Below are 14,317 nucleotides of genomic sequence, written 5' to 3' on the forward strand. Positions count from 1 at the left end.
ACCACATTGAGTTTTTCAGCAGCCACAGGAACCTCTGACCCTGGTGTTTCCCAAACTGGATCTTGCAGTGAGCCAGAACCAGGAACTGGTCTCCAGGATTCCCTCCATTCTGCCTCACAAAGGCAGTGGCCTCAGCCAGGACCTCCTCTTTACACCTGGCCCTCCCTGCCAACACGATCTTCCTCCTATTGGCCTCCTCAGTTGGCCCCATAAGGAGTCGACCCTCAGAGGTTCTTCGTAAAACCGGGTATGCATACATAATCTGAAAGGACACAGGCATAAACAGAACGTTACATAGCTGTCATATTCCAACTGAAAGTATTTTACTACAGCATTTTTTTTATGTAATTAATTATTATAATATTATAACAATTAATGATTATTATTATTATGAGCATAAGCATTATTGTTTTTTATACAACTGTGAATCACTTTGAATTGCCTTGTGTACAAATTGTAAATAGTGTGATGAACTAATTAATAAGAAAATAAATAACACTTCTTGGTACAATCTTGCTGGTATCATGCCATGCTTAAATCGTTTTGTTTTGTTTAGCTTTTGTGGCAGAGATTACTAAGAAACACCAAATATAACATAAAGGCGTTTATGACAATTCATAATAATATGATCATCAAACAGATCTAAAACTTAAAATGGTATATCAAATCGTTTTGGTATATCTTTTATAACATAGTTGAGAATCATTTGTTGAAACAAAAAAACACTTGTTTTTGCCTATTCATGTCTTTTTAAATATGTATAACATAGTATTTAAAAAGATAACATAAATATGTATACTGGTGTATAACATAGTATAGTATAACATATATGAATTAAACTTTTTTTTTTAAAGGTTTTAGTAAAAATCTTCTTGTGCTCAAAATAATGTAATGAATGACAAAAATGAGGATGGAGGAATCGAATGAAAGCTTTTTTATACATTGGAATACTTGATCACTCGAGCGTCACTTCATAGCGTCATCAGCAGCGCACAAAGGATCTGCCCTCATGTTGTTGCAGTTTGTTTATTTAAGAAATTCATAATAAATAATAATAAAGCAAGATACCCTGTTGAAATATGTGTAATGTGTGGTTTATATAAACTGCAAAGGTAAAGTATACTTTAAAACAGATTGTGACCGATGTGAAGGGGGAGGAGAATGTATACGTGCGTCACGTTTAGTCAATAAAACACTTCCGCATAGGATACACCTGTGTATCCTCGCTCATGACTCCTCTGAAAGCCTCCTCACTCCTCGATCCTCGCCTCCTCGCGGTGCAATTAGGTAATTGAGATGTCCTTCAAGATGGCTGAGCTCGATCGGTTTCCGGGTCATAGGATGGAGGACAGAGGAACGAGGAGACGAGGAGGGATATTGAGAAGCACCCTATGTTTCCCCAATTCCGACTCGGTTTGAGAGTGCCAATTTCACCGCCACGTCAGCAGTTGCGCATCACCTCTGTTTTTTCCCTCCCTTCCGCGAAGAACCTAAAAAGGTTCTACCGAGATTTGAACTCGGATCGCCACCTAGCCCAGAGTGCTAACCATTACACCATGGAACCAACACACCCTCCCAGCTGTCTGTCTGAGAGGCAGATAGCGATGAGGCTAGGTGGAATCAGGTAGCCCAAAGGAGGCGGGCGTGGTTCCTCTGCCGAAACCCGAGATTGAACCAGGGACCTTTAGATCTTCAGTCTAACACTCTCCCAACTGAGCTATTTCGGCCAGGTACTTGTGCTGTTTAGCCTGGCAAATGAAGGTCCCACCGAGATTTGAATTCGGATCACTGGATTCAGAGCCCAGAGTGCGAACCCTTACACCATGGAACCTCGGCGTGTGTCAACTTTTCCCATGTGGTGCAGAGATGTAAGTCATTCAGTCCAGAAGCGCGATAGCAAGGAGCAAAAGAAGCCTTTGCTTTTTAAGCCCATGTTTCCCCAATTCCGACTCGGTTTGAGAGTGCCAATTTCACCGCCACGTCAGCAGTTGCACATCACCTCTGTTTTTCCCCTCCCTTCCGCAAAGATCCTAAAAAGGTTCCACCGAGATTTTAACTCGAATCGCTGGATTCAAAGTCCCAGGAGTCCTGTGGGTGGCTGTAGTGAGGATGGTCTTGGTGCAGAGGGACAGGGGTTGAAAGCCTTGCTGGAAAGATGGGAGTTGCTCTTTCCAGTGGACAGGAAGCTCTGCAGGCGACTGGGACACCTGGCCAGGGGTCCACAATGCTGGAGGAGCAGGATAAGGGGCAGGAGCAGGGGCAGTAGCACGAGCCGGGGCAGGAGCAGGGCCTCTCGAGCCTGCAGTGGCTGGAGAAAAAAGAAAAAACTTACCCACTTAAAGGGTTTGGCTGGAGACAAAATCTTTTGTGCCAGCTGTGAAGCAAATAAATGCTTCCCCCGCGCCAACAGGGCCTTCACATTGGTCGCCAGCAGTGGGCTGTTCTTAGTGGCAGTAGGTGGAGGAGGAACAGACACAGTGGCAGTGGGCACAGCAGCAGTGAGGACAGATGCAGTGGGCACAGTGGCGGTGGGCACGTGGGCTGGAGCCTGCCTCTTCAGCACGTATGCTTTGAAAAGGGCCATATTGGTGTTAGGCCCGGCCTTTGCCTTCTTCAGGTAGGTGATGAGAGCCTGGGCCTCCTTGCTTGGGTCCTCATACACCTCCTTTATTGACCTACCCTTAAAATCCCCAAACTCCACCATCAGACAAAAAAGAGTCTCCTGTCCTGTGGGCATCCTGCAGCATGGCCTGTTTTTTTCTGATACACCTCTACAGCCTCGCCTACCTCCCTGATCTGCGAGGTGTATCTGAGGAACCGGTGTTTGTTGTCCGACAGCAGGTTGTCCCTCTCCTCCTCCCCCAAAATGCTGCTGACCAGATAGCAGGCATACCACAGTGAGTTCTTCAGCAGCCTGAGGAACCTCTGACCCTGGTGTTTCCCAAACTGGATCTTGCAGTGAGCCAGAACCAGGAACTGGTCTCCAGGATTCCCTCCATTCTGCCTCACAAAGGCAGTGGCCTCAGCCAAGACCTCCTCTTTACACCTGGCCCTCCCTGCCAACACGATCTTCCTCCTATTGGCCTCCTCAGTTGGCTTCATAAGGAGTCGACCCTCAGAAGTTCTTCGTAAAACCGGGTATGCATACATAATCTGAAAGGACACAGGCATAAACAGAACGTTACATAGCTGTCATATTCCAACTGAAAGTATTTTACTACAGCATTTTTTTTATGTAATTAATTATTATAATATTATAATAATTAATGATTATTATTATTATGAGCATAAGCATTATTGTTTTTTATACAACTGTGAATCACTTTGAATTGCCTTGTGTACAAATTGTAAATAGTGTGATGAACTAATTAATAAGAAAATAAATAACACTTCTTGGTACAATCTTGCTGGTATCATGCCATGCTTAAATTGTTTTGTTTTGTTTAGCTTTTGTGGCAGAGATTACTAAGAAACACCAAATATAACATAAAGGCGTTTATGACAATTCATAATAATATGATCATCAAACAGATCTAAAACTTAAAATGGTATATCAAATCGTTTTGGTATATCTTTTATAACATAGTTGAGAATCATTTGTTGAAACAAAAAAACACTTGTTTTTGCCTATTCATGTCTTTTTAAATATGTATAACATAGTATTTAAAAAGATAACATAAATATGTATACTGGTGTATAACATAGTATAGTATAACATATATGAATTAAACTTTTTTTTTTTAAAGGTTTTAGTAAAAATCTTCTTGTGCTCAAAATAATGTAATGAATTACACAAAAAATACTAAATTAACAACAACAAAAAAATGGTTTAAGGAGGATATAGCTTAATTAGCGGTCGGCTAATTATCTTGACAGTAGTGACAATTTTTTTTACTGTATATCATGGTAAAGTTGCAGGTTCACATGTACAGAAGAAAACGTGTGCTATTACACGCTAGCTGGCTTTATTGCCATGTTTAATTGTCTAAAAACAAACACTGTTTATGAATAAATAATGATCGATTATAGAGTCGTGAAGAATAGACTTAACTGTTGCAAAGATTGCAAAGATGACGATAATAACAGCGGTCGCCGATTGGTCAAAAGTAAGCCACAGGAGCAGAGCCAGGAGAGAAACGCGATTGGTCAAAAGTAAGCCACAGGAGAGAAAGGCGATTGGTCAAAAGTAAGCCACAGGAGAGAAACACGATTGGTCAAAAGTAAGCCACAGGAGAGAACACGATTGGTCAAAAGTAAGCCACAGCAGAGAAACACAATTGGCTCACGTGGGCTTACTTTGGGCTTACTTTGGCTCAATCGGTAGGAAGCAGTAGGCGCAAGCGAGAGGTAGTGGGATCGATGCCTGCATTCTCCAGTGCTGTCCATCCTTTTTACGCCCCACTTCAAGGGGCACTACCTAGATGAGCTCTTGCGGCTCAGTGCTGCCGAAAAAGTTTTTTCGAACGAGGTACTGCACACATTCCTGGCAAAAGCAGGTCCCACCGAGATTTGAACTCGGATCTACAATTAAAAGGTAGCCAGTGATCGCACCTCGTCTTTGTCTTTGAGCGCGATGGACACCTCCTCTCCATCATCGAGGGGAATTAGCTCAAATGGTAGAGCGCTCGCTTAGCATGCGAGAGGTAGCGGGATCGATGCCTGCATTCTCCAGTGCTGTCCATCCTTTTTACGCCCCTTTTCAAGAGGCACTACCTAGATGAGCTCTTCCGGCTCAGTGCTGCCGAAAAAGTTTTTTCGAACGAGGTACTGCACACATTCCTGGCAAAAGCAGGTCCCACCGAGATTTGAACTCGGATCGCTGGATTCAGAGCCAAGAGTGCAAACCATTACACCATGGAACCTTGGCGTGTGTCAACTTTTCCCATGAGCAGCAGAGATTTAAGTCATTGAGTCCAAAAGCACGATAGCAAGGAGCAAATGAAGCCTTTGCTTTTTAAGCCCATGTTTCCCCAATTCCGACTCTGTTTGAGATTGCCAATTTCACTGCCACGTCAGCAGTTGCGCATCACCTCTGCTTTTTCCCACCCTTCCGCAAAGAACCTAAAAAGGTTCTACCGAGATTGGAACTTGGATCGCTGGATTCAAAGCTCAAAGTGCTAACCATTACACCATGGAACCAACACTTCCTGATAGCTGGCTGTCTGAGAGGCAGATAGCGATGAGGCTAGGTGGAATCAGGTAGACTAAAAGAGGCGGACGTGGTTCCTCTGCCGAAACCCGGGATATAAATATCCTGGTTGCCCTAATCAGGCTGAAGAGATTAAAAGCAAAGCCTAATAATGGGCTCATCCAGGATTTGAACCAGGGACCTCTCGCACCCTAAGCGAGAATCATACCCCTATACCAATGAGCCGAAACATACATCCTCCCTGCTGCTGCCGAGCCGCAAACACTTCAGCTTGCATGGCTTAAAGCGCAATTTTTTGATTAAATCTACAATTAAAAGGTAGCCAGTGCAAAGTTTCCAGCACAGAGGAAATGCGGCCTCTTTTTTTGTGGTCATTGGAAATCACGCTGCAGCACCTGCACACGAATAATGAGAAGCTTACTTACAGGAGCCTGGTCTGCAACACTGGACCCAGTTGATGTTGCAGGAGCAGAGGCAGCACTTGGCTGGACAGAAGGCTGTGGAGGAGACTGCAGAGGAGGCTGAACAGGGCGCAGAGGAGGAGACTGCAGAGGAGGCTGGGCAGGGCGCAGAGGAGGAGACTGCAGAGGATATGTGGGTGGCTGTAGTGAGGATGGTCCTGGTGCAGAGGGACAGGGGTTGAAGGCCTTGCTGGAAAGATGGGAGTTGCTCTTTCCAGTGGACAGGAAGCTCTGCAGGCGACTGGGACACCTGGCCAGGGGTCCACAATGCTGGAGGAGCAGGATAAGGGGCAGGAGCAGGGGCAGTAGCACGAGCCGGGGCAGGAGCAGGGCCTCTCGAGCCTGCAGTGGCTGGAGCGTAAAAAAACACAACAAAATTATCTTATTGTTTTAGACTTTCACTGTATGACTTTCTCAGCTCTGCTGGACAGCTACTGCGATTACAAGGTTTACTGCAAAGCATGTATGATTAGTAGAGAGATGACATGATGATGAAAAGATGGAAAGAAGCAGTGAAAATCATCCTGTTTTTCATCCAAGCACCATTAGAAGAAATACAAGAAGAAAAAAAGATGGGATCAGCCAAGTGTGAAGCGAAGCAGACCAAACACTACAACAGCCACTTATTCCAAGGGGAGTGGGGGAAGTGTGAGATGACAAGAATGAGCTTTAGTCAGTGATTACGATAAAAAATGAAATAAAACCTTTTACATACACCTTTAAATTATCTTTTTTCCTTTGAGGATGTTCACTCAAAGAGTGAATGTAGATTGACACCTGAGAAGTGCCATTCCTCTGTGTTGTGAAATAAAATAATATGTCATTTAAAAAATACTGTTTTGTTTTATTTGTAATTGTTTGTAAAATATTGTTTAAGATTTACATACCTTGAGGAAGTTGTTCCTCAGCTTGCGAGGCTACAGTTGCCATCTCCAGGTCATCTTCCTCCTCAAAAAAATCCGTAGCAGCAGAGTCTGTAAAATAACATAAAACACTAAGCACATGTCACCAACACACTTGTATGCGTTAAGTGATACTCACCACATGTAAAGAGCTGTCTCCGGGCTGCGGACTCAGACGCAGGATGTACACGTGGTCCTGCAGCTGTTGAACACGTATTTTCGTTAGACATATATACTGCATAATATATACTGTAATGATTTTAAAGCTTGCAAATCACTTACAGGGTTTGGCTGGAGCCAAAATCTTTTGTGCCAGCTGTGAAGCAAATAAATGCATCCCCCGCGCCAACAGGGCCTTCACATTGGTCGCCAGCAGTGGCTTGTTCTTAGTGGCAGTAGGTGGAGGAGGAACAGACACAGTGGCAGTGGGCACAGCAGCAGTGAGGACAGATGCAGTGGGCACAGTGGTGGTGGGCACGTGGGCTGGAGCCTGCCTCTTCAGCACGTATGCTTTGAAAAGGGCCATATTGGTGTTAGGCCTGGCCTTTGCCTTCTTCAGGTAGGTGATGAGAGCCTGGGCCTCCTTGCTTGGGTCCTCATACACCTCATTCATTGACCTACCCTTAAAATCCCCAAACTCCACCATCAGACATCCAGAGTCTCCTGTCCTCTGGGCCTCCTGCAGCATGGCCTGTTTTATATGATACACCTCCACAGCCTCGCCTACCTCCCTGATCTGCGAGGTGTATCTGAGGAACAGGTGTTTGTTGTCCGACAGCGGGTTGTCCCTCTCCTCCTCCCCCAAAATGCTGCTGACCAGATAGCAGGCATACCCCAGTGAGTTCTCCAGCAGCCACAGGAACCTCTGACCCTGGTGTTTCCCAAACTGGATCTTGCAGTGAGCCAGAACCAGGAACTGGTCTCCAGGATTCCCTCCATTCTGCCTCACAAAGGCAGTGGCCTCAGCCAGGACCTCCTCCTTACACCTGGCCCTCCCTGCCAACACGATCTTCCTCCTATTGGCCTCCTTAGTTGGCCCCATAAGGAGTCGACCCTCAGACGTTCTTCGTAAAACCGGATATGCATACATCTGAAAGGACACAGGCATAAACAGAACGTTACATAGCTGTCATATTCCAACTGAAAGTATTTTACTACAGCATTTATTTTTTATGTAATTAATTATTATAATATTATAATAATTAATGATTATTATTATTATGAGCATAAGCATTATTGTTTTTATACAACTGTGAATCACTTTGAATTGCCTTGTGTACAAATTGTAAATAGTGTGATGAACTTATTAATAAGAAAATAAATAACACTTCTTGGTACAATCTTGCTGGTATCATGCCATACTTAAATCGTTTTGTTTTATTTAGCTTTTGTGGCAGAGATTACTAAGAAACACCAAATATAACATAAAGGCGTTTATGACAATTCATAATAATATGATCATCAAACAGATCTAAAACTTAAAATGGTATATCAAATCGTTTTGGTATATCTTTTATAACATGGTTGAGAATCATTTGTTGAACAAAAAAACACTTGTTTTTGCCTATTCATGTCTTTTTAAATATGTATAACATAGTATTTAAAAAGATAACATAAATATGTATACTGGTGTATAACATAGTATAGTATAACATATATGAATTAAACTTTTTTTTTTAAAGGTTTTAGTAAAAATCTTCTTGTGCTCAAAATAATGTAATGAATGACACAAAAAAATACTAAATTAACAACAACAAAAAAATGGTTTAAGGAGGATATAGCTTAATTAGCGGTCGGCTAATTATCTTGACAGTAGTGGCATGTTTTTTACTGTATATCATGGTAAAGTTGCAGGTTCACATGTACAGAATAAAACGTGTGCTATTACACGCTAGCTAGCTTTATTGGCATGTTTAATTGTCCAAAAACAAACACTGTTTATGAATGAATAATGATCGATTATACAGTCGTGAAGAATAGACTTACCTGTTGCAAAGATTGCAAAGATGACGATAATAATAGCGGTCGCCGATTGGTCAAAAGTAAGCCACAGGAGCAGAGCCAGGAGAGAAACGCGATTGGTCAAAAGTAAGCCACAGGAGAGAAAGGCGATTGGTCAAAAGTAAGCCACAGGAGAGAAACACGATTGGTCAAAAGTAAGCCACAGGAGAGAACGCGATTGGTCAAAAGTAAGCCACAGCAGAGAAACACGATTGGCTTACATGGGCTTACTTTGGGCTTACTTTGGCTCAATCGGTAGGAAGCAGTAGGCGCAAGCGAGAGGTAGTGGGATCGATGCCTGCATTCTCCAGTGCTGTCCATCCTTTTTACGCCCCCCTTCAAGGGGCACTACCTAGATATGCTCTTGCGGCTCAGTGCTGCCGAAAATGTTTTTTCGAACGAGGTACTGCACACATTCCTGGCAAATGCAGGTCCCACCGAGATTTGAACTCGGATCTACAATTAAAAGGTAGCCAGTGATCGCGCCTCGTCTTTGTCTTTGAGAGCGATGGACACCTCCTCTCCATCATCGAGGGGAATTAGCTCAAATGGTAGAGCGCTCGCTTAGCATGCGAGAGGTAGCGGGATCGATGCCTGCATTCTCCAGTGCTGTCCATCCTTTTTACGCCCCCCTTCAAGAGGCACTACCTAGATGAGCTCTTGCGGCTCAGTGCTGCCGAAAAAGTTTTTTCGAACGAGGTACTGCACACATTCCTGGCAACAGCAGGTCCCACCGAGATTTGAATTCGGATCGCTGGATTCAGAGCCAAGAGTGCAAACCATTACACCATGGAACCTTGGCGTGTGTCAACTTTTCCCATGAGCAGGAGAGATTTAAGTCATTGAGTCCAGAAGCACGATAGCAAGGAGCAAATGAAGCCTTTGCTTTTTCAGCCCATGTTTCCCCAATTCCAACTCTGTTTGAGAGTACCAATTTCACCGCCACGTCAGCAGTTGCGCATCACCTCTGTTTTTTCCCTCCCTTCCGCGAAGAACCTAAAAAGGTTCTACCGAGATTTGAACTCGGATCGCTGGATTCAAAGCCCAGAGTGCTAACCATTACACCATGGAACCAACACACCCTCCCAGCTGTCTGTCTGAGAGGCAGATAGCAATGAGGCTAGGTGGAATCAGGTAGCCTAAAGGAGGCAGGGCGTGGTTCCTCTGCCGAAACCCGAGATTGAACCAGGGACCTTTAGATCTTCAGTCTAACACTCTCCCAACTGAGCTATTTCGGCCAAGTACTTGTGCTGTTTAGCCTGGCAAATGAAGGTCCCACCGAGATTTGAATTCGGATCACTGGATTCAGAGCCCAGAGTGCTAACCCTTACACCATGGAACCTCGGCGTGTGTCAACTTTTCCCATGTGGTGCAGAGATGTAAGTCATTCAGTCCAGAAGCGCGATAGCAAGGAGCAAAAGAAGCCTTTGCTTTTTAAGCCCATGTTTCCCCAATTCCGACTCGGTTTGAGAGTGCCAATTTCACCGCCACGTCAGCAGTTGCGCATCACCTCTGTTTTTCCCCTCCCTTCCGCAAAGATCCTAAAAAGGTTCCACCGAGATTTTAACTCGGATCGCTGGATTCAAAGCCCAGAGTGCTAACCATTACACCATGGAACCAAAACACCCTGCTAACTGGCTGTCTGAGAGGTGGAATCAGGTAGACTAAAAGAGGCGGAGGTTGTTCCTCTGCCGAAACCCGGGATTGAACCAGGGACCTTTAAATCTTCAGTCTAACGCTCTCCCAACTGAGCTATTTCGGCCAGGTACTTGTGCGGTTTAGCCAGCATAGATGTATGGGAGACCGCCCGTCATTTTAGAGAAGAGCAGAGCGAAGGTCACAGAGAGAAAATGAGTGGCCCGTACGGGGATCGAACCCGCGACCTTGGCGTTATTAGCACCACGCTCTAACCAACTGAGCTAACCGGCCTCTCTCTGGCACATTTTATCCCCAATTGCTCAGAGATATCCTGGTTGCCCTAATCAGGCTGAAGAGATTAACTGCAAAGCCTAATAATGGGCTCGTCCGGGATTTGAACCCGGGACCTCTCGCACCCTAAGCGAGAATCATACCCCTAGACCAACGAGCCGAAATATACATCCTCCCTGCTGCTGTCGGGCCGCAAACATTTCAGATTCCATGGCTTAAAGCGCAATTTTTTGATTAAATCAACAATTAAAAGGTAGCCAGTGCAAAGTTTCCAGCACAGAGGAAATAGGGCCTCTTTTTTTGTGGTCATTGGAAATCACGCTGCAGGACCTGCACACGAATAATGAGAAGCTTACTTACAGGAGCCTGGTCTGCAACACTGGACCCAGTTGATGTTGCAGGAGCAGAGGCAGCACTTGGCTGGACAGAAGGCTGTGGAGGAGACTGCAGAGGAGGCTGAGCAGGGCGCAGAGGAGGAGACTGCAGAGGAGGCTGGGCAGGGCGCAGAGGAGGAGACTGCAGAGGAGGCTGGGCAGGGCGCAGAGGAGGAGACTGCAGAGGAGGCTGGGCAGGGTGCAGAGGAGGAGACTGCAGAGGAGGCTGGGCAGGGCGCTGCAGTCCTGTGGGTGGCTGTAGTGAGGATGGTCTTGGTGCAGAGGGACAGGGGTTGAAAGCCTTGCTGGAAAGATGGGAGTTGCTCTTTCCAGTGGACAGGAAGCTCTGCAGGCGACTGGGACACCTGGCCAGGGGTCCACAATGCTGGAGGAGCAGGATAAGGGGCAGGAGCAGGGGCAGTAGCACAAGCCGGGGCAGGAGCAGGGCCTCTCGAGCCTGCAGTGGCTGGAGAAAAAAGAAAAAACTTACCCACTTACAGGGTTTGGCTGGAGACAAAATCTTTTGTGCCAGCTGTGAAGCAAATAAATGCTTCCCAACAGGGCCTTCACATTGGTCGCCAGCAGTGGGCTGTTCTTAGTGGCAGTAGGTGGAGGAGGAACAGACACAGTGGCAGTGGGCACAGCAGCAGTGAGGACAGATGCAGTGGGCACAGTGGCGGTGGGCACGTGGGCTGGAGCCTGCCTCTTCAGCACGTATGCTTTGAAAAGGGCCATATTGGTGTTAGGCCCGGCCTTTGCCTTCTTCAGGTAGGTGATGAGAGCCTGGGCCTCCTTGCTTGGGTCCTCATACACCTCCTTTATTGACCTACCCTTAAAATCCCCAAACTCCACCATCAGACACCAAGAGTCTCCTGTCCTGTGGGCCTCCTGCAGCATGGCCTGTTTTTTTCTGATACACCTCTACAGCCTCGCCTACCTCCCTGATCTGCGAGGTGTATCTGAGGAACAGGTGTTTGTTGTCCGACAGCGGGTTGTCCCTCTCCTCCTCCCCCAAAATGCTGCTGACCAGATAGCAGGCATACCACAGTGAGTTCTTCAGCAGCCACAGGAACCTCTGACCCTGGTGTTTCCCAAACTGGATCTTGCAGTGAGCCAGAACCAGGAACTGGTCTCCAGGATTCCCTCCATTCTGCCTCACAAAGGCAGTGGCCTCAGCCAAGACCTCCTCTTTACACCTGGCCCTCCCTGCCAACACGATCTTCCTCCTATTGGCCTCCTCAGTTGGCCCCATAAGGAGTCGACCCTCAGAGGTTCTTCGTAAAACCGGGTATGCATACATAATCTGAAAGGACACAGGCATAAACAGAACGTTACATAGCTGTCATATTCCAACTGAAAGTATTTTACTACAGCATTTTTTTAATGTAATTAATTATTATAATATTATAATAATTAATGATTATTATTATTATGAGCATAAGCATTATTGTTTTTTATACAACTGTGAATCACTTTGAATTGCCTTGTGTACAAATTGTAAATAGTGTGATGAACTAATTAATAAGAAAATAAATAACACTTCTTGGTACAATTTTGCTGGTATCATGCCATGCTTAAATCGTTTTGTTTTGTTTAGCTTTTGTGGCAGAGATTACTAAGAAACACCAAATATAACATAAAGGCGTTTATGACAATTCATAATAATATGATCATCAAACAGATCTAAAACTTAAAATGGTATATCAAATCGTTTTGGTATATCTTTTATAACATAGTTGAGAATCATTTGTTGAAACAAAAAAACACTTGTTTTTGCCTATTCATGTCTTTTTAAATATGTATAACATAGTATTTAAAAAGATAACATAAATATGTATACTGGTGTATAACATAGTATAGTATAACATATATGAATTAAACTTTTTTTTAAAAGGTTTTAGTAAAAATCTTCTTGTGCTCAAAATAATGTAATGAATGACACAAAAAATACTAAATTAACAACAACAAAAAAATGGTTTAAGGAGGATATAGCTTAATTAGCGGTCGGCTAATTATCTTGACAGTAGTGACATGTTTTTTACTGTATATCATGGTAAAGTTGCAGGTTCACATGTACAGAAGAAAACGTGTGCTATTACACGCTAGCTGGCTTTATTGCCATGTTTAATTGTCTAAAAACAAACACTGTTTATGAATAAATAATGATCGATTATAGAGTCGTGAAGAATAGACTTACCTGTTGCAAAGATTGCAAAGATGACGATAATAACAGCGGTCGCCGATTGGTCAAAAGTAAGCCACAGGAGCAGAGCCAGGAGAGAAACGCGATTGGTCAAAAGTAAGCCACAGGAGAGAAAGGCGATTGGTCAAAAGTAAGCCACAGGAGAGAAACACGATTGGTCAAAAGTAAGCCACAGGAGAGAACGCGATTGGTCAAAAGTAAGCCACAGCAGAGAAACACAATTGGCTCACGTGGGCTTACTTTGGGCTTACTTTGGCTCAATCGGTAGTAAGCAGTAGGCGCAAGCGAGAGGTAGTGGGATCGATGCCTGCATTCTCCAGTGCTGTCCATCCTTTTTACGCCCCACTTCAAGGGGCACTACCTAGATGAGCTCTTGCGGCTCAGTGCTGCCGAAAAAGTTTTTTCGAACGAGGTACTGCACACATTCCTGGCAAAAGCAGGTCCCACCGAGATTTGAGAAGCCTTTGCTTTTTAAGCCCATGTTTCCCCAATTCCGACTCGGTTTGAGAGTACCAATTTCACCGCCACGTCAGCAGTTGCGCATCACCTCTGTTTTTTCCCTCCCTTCCGCAAAAAACCTAAAAAGGTTCCACCGAGATTTGAACTCGGATCGCTGGATTCAAAGCGCAATTTTTTGATTAAATCTACAATTAAAAGGTAGCCAGTGCAAAGTTTCCAGCACAGAGGAAATGGGGCCTCTTTTTTTGTGGTCATTGGAAATCACGCTGCAGCACCTGCACACGTGCTAGGGATCGCGCCTCGTCTTTGTCTTTGAGAGCGATGGACACCTTCTTTCCATCATCGAGGGGAATTAGCTCAAATGGTAGAGCGCTTGCTTAGCATGCGAGAGGTAACGGGATCGATGCCTGCATTCTCCAGTGCTATCCATCCTTTTTACGCCCCCCTTCAAGGGGCACTACCTAGATGAGCTCTTGCGGCTCTGTGCTGCCGAAAAAGTTTTTTCGAACGAGGTACTGCACACATTCCTGGCAAAAGCAGGTCCCACCGAGATTTGAACTGGGATCGCTGGATTCACAGCCCAGAGTCCTAACCATTACATCATGGAACGAACATACCCTGCTAGCTGGCTGTCTGAGAGGCAGATAGCGATGAGGCTAGGTGGAATCAGGTAGATAGGAGCTGGCGTTTGGTCAATGGACCGCCTCGACTAAGAGAGGCGGACGTGGTTCCCCTGCCAAAAGCAGGGATTGAACCAGGTACCTTTAGATCTTCAGTCTAACGCTCTCCCAACTGAGCTATTTCGTCCAGGTTCTTGTGCAGTTTAGCCAGCAGGCATG

The 14,317-nt window shown here is 45.0% G+C and overlaps 7 non-coding genes across 7 annotated transcripts; all 7 read right to left on the reverse strand.

The window, feature by feature from the left end:
* Positions 1 to 1,654: 1,654 nt before the first annotated feature.
* Positions 1,655 to 1,727, reverse strand: trnaf-gaa (transfer RNA phenylalanine (anticodon GAA)). The gene has a single exon. It is a non-coding gene; the product is annotated as a tRNA-Phe (tRNA).
* A 7,788-nt stretch (positions 1,728 to 9,515) lies between these two features.
* Positions 9,516 to 9,587, reverse strand: trnaq-uug (transfer RNA glutamine (anticodon UUG)). Its single transcript has one exon. It is a non-coding gene; the product is annotated as a tRNA-Gln (tRNA).
* A 91-nt stretch (positions 9,588 to 9,678) lies between these two features.
* On the reverse strand, positions 9,679 to 9,751 carry trnaf-gaa (transfer RNA phenylalanine (anticodon GAA)). The gene has a single exon. It is a non-coding gene; the product is annotated as a tRNA-Phe (tRNA).
* A 309-nt stretch (positions 9,752 to 10,060) lies between these two features.
* trnaq-uug (transfer RNA glutamine (anticodon UUG)) lies at positions 10,061 to 10,132 on the reverse strand. Its single transcript has one exon. It is a non-coding gene; the product is annotated as a tRNA-Gln (tRNA).
* A 70-nt stretch (positions 10,133 to 10,202) lies between these two features.
* On the reverse strand, positions 10,203 to 10,275 carry trnaf-gaa (transfer RNA phenylalanine (anticodon GAA)). The gene has a single exon. It is a non-coding gene; the product is annotated as a tRNA-Phe (tRNA).
* Positions 10,276 to 10,368: 93 nt separating this feature from the next.
* Positions 10,369 to 10,442, reverse strand: trnai-aau (transfer RNA isoleucine (anticodon AAU)). Its single transcript has one exon. It is a non-coding gene; the product is annotated as a tRNA-Ile (tRNA).
* An 88-nt stretch (positions 10,443 to 10,530) lies between these two features.
* trnap-agg (transfer RNA proline (anticodon AGG)) lies at positions 10,531 to 10,602 on the reverse strand. Its single transcript has one exon. It is a non-coding gene; the product is annotated as a tRNA-Pro (tRNA).
* Between the last annotated feature and the right edge of the window lie 3,715 nt (positions 10,603 to 14,317).

This window comes from Siphateles boraxobius, unplaced genomic scaffold (assembly GCF_051911475.1).
Source record: "Siphateles boraxobius isolate OS27281-9 unplaced genomic scaffold, OSU_SipBor_1 19, whole genome shotgun sequence".
NCBI classification, from domain to species: Eukaryota; Metazoa; Chordata; class Actinopteri; order Cypriniformes; family Leuciscidae; genus Siphateles; species Siphateles boraxobius.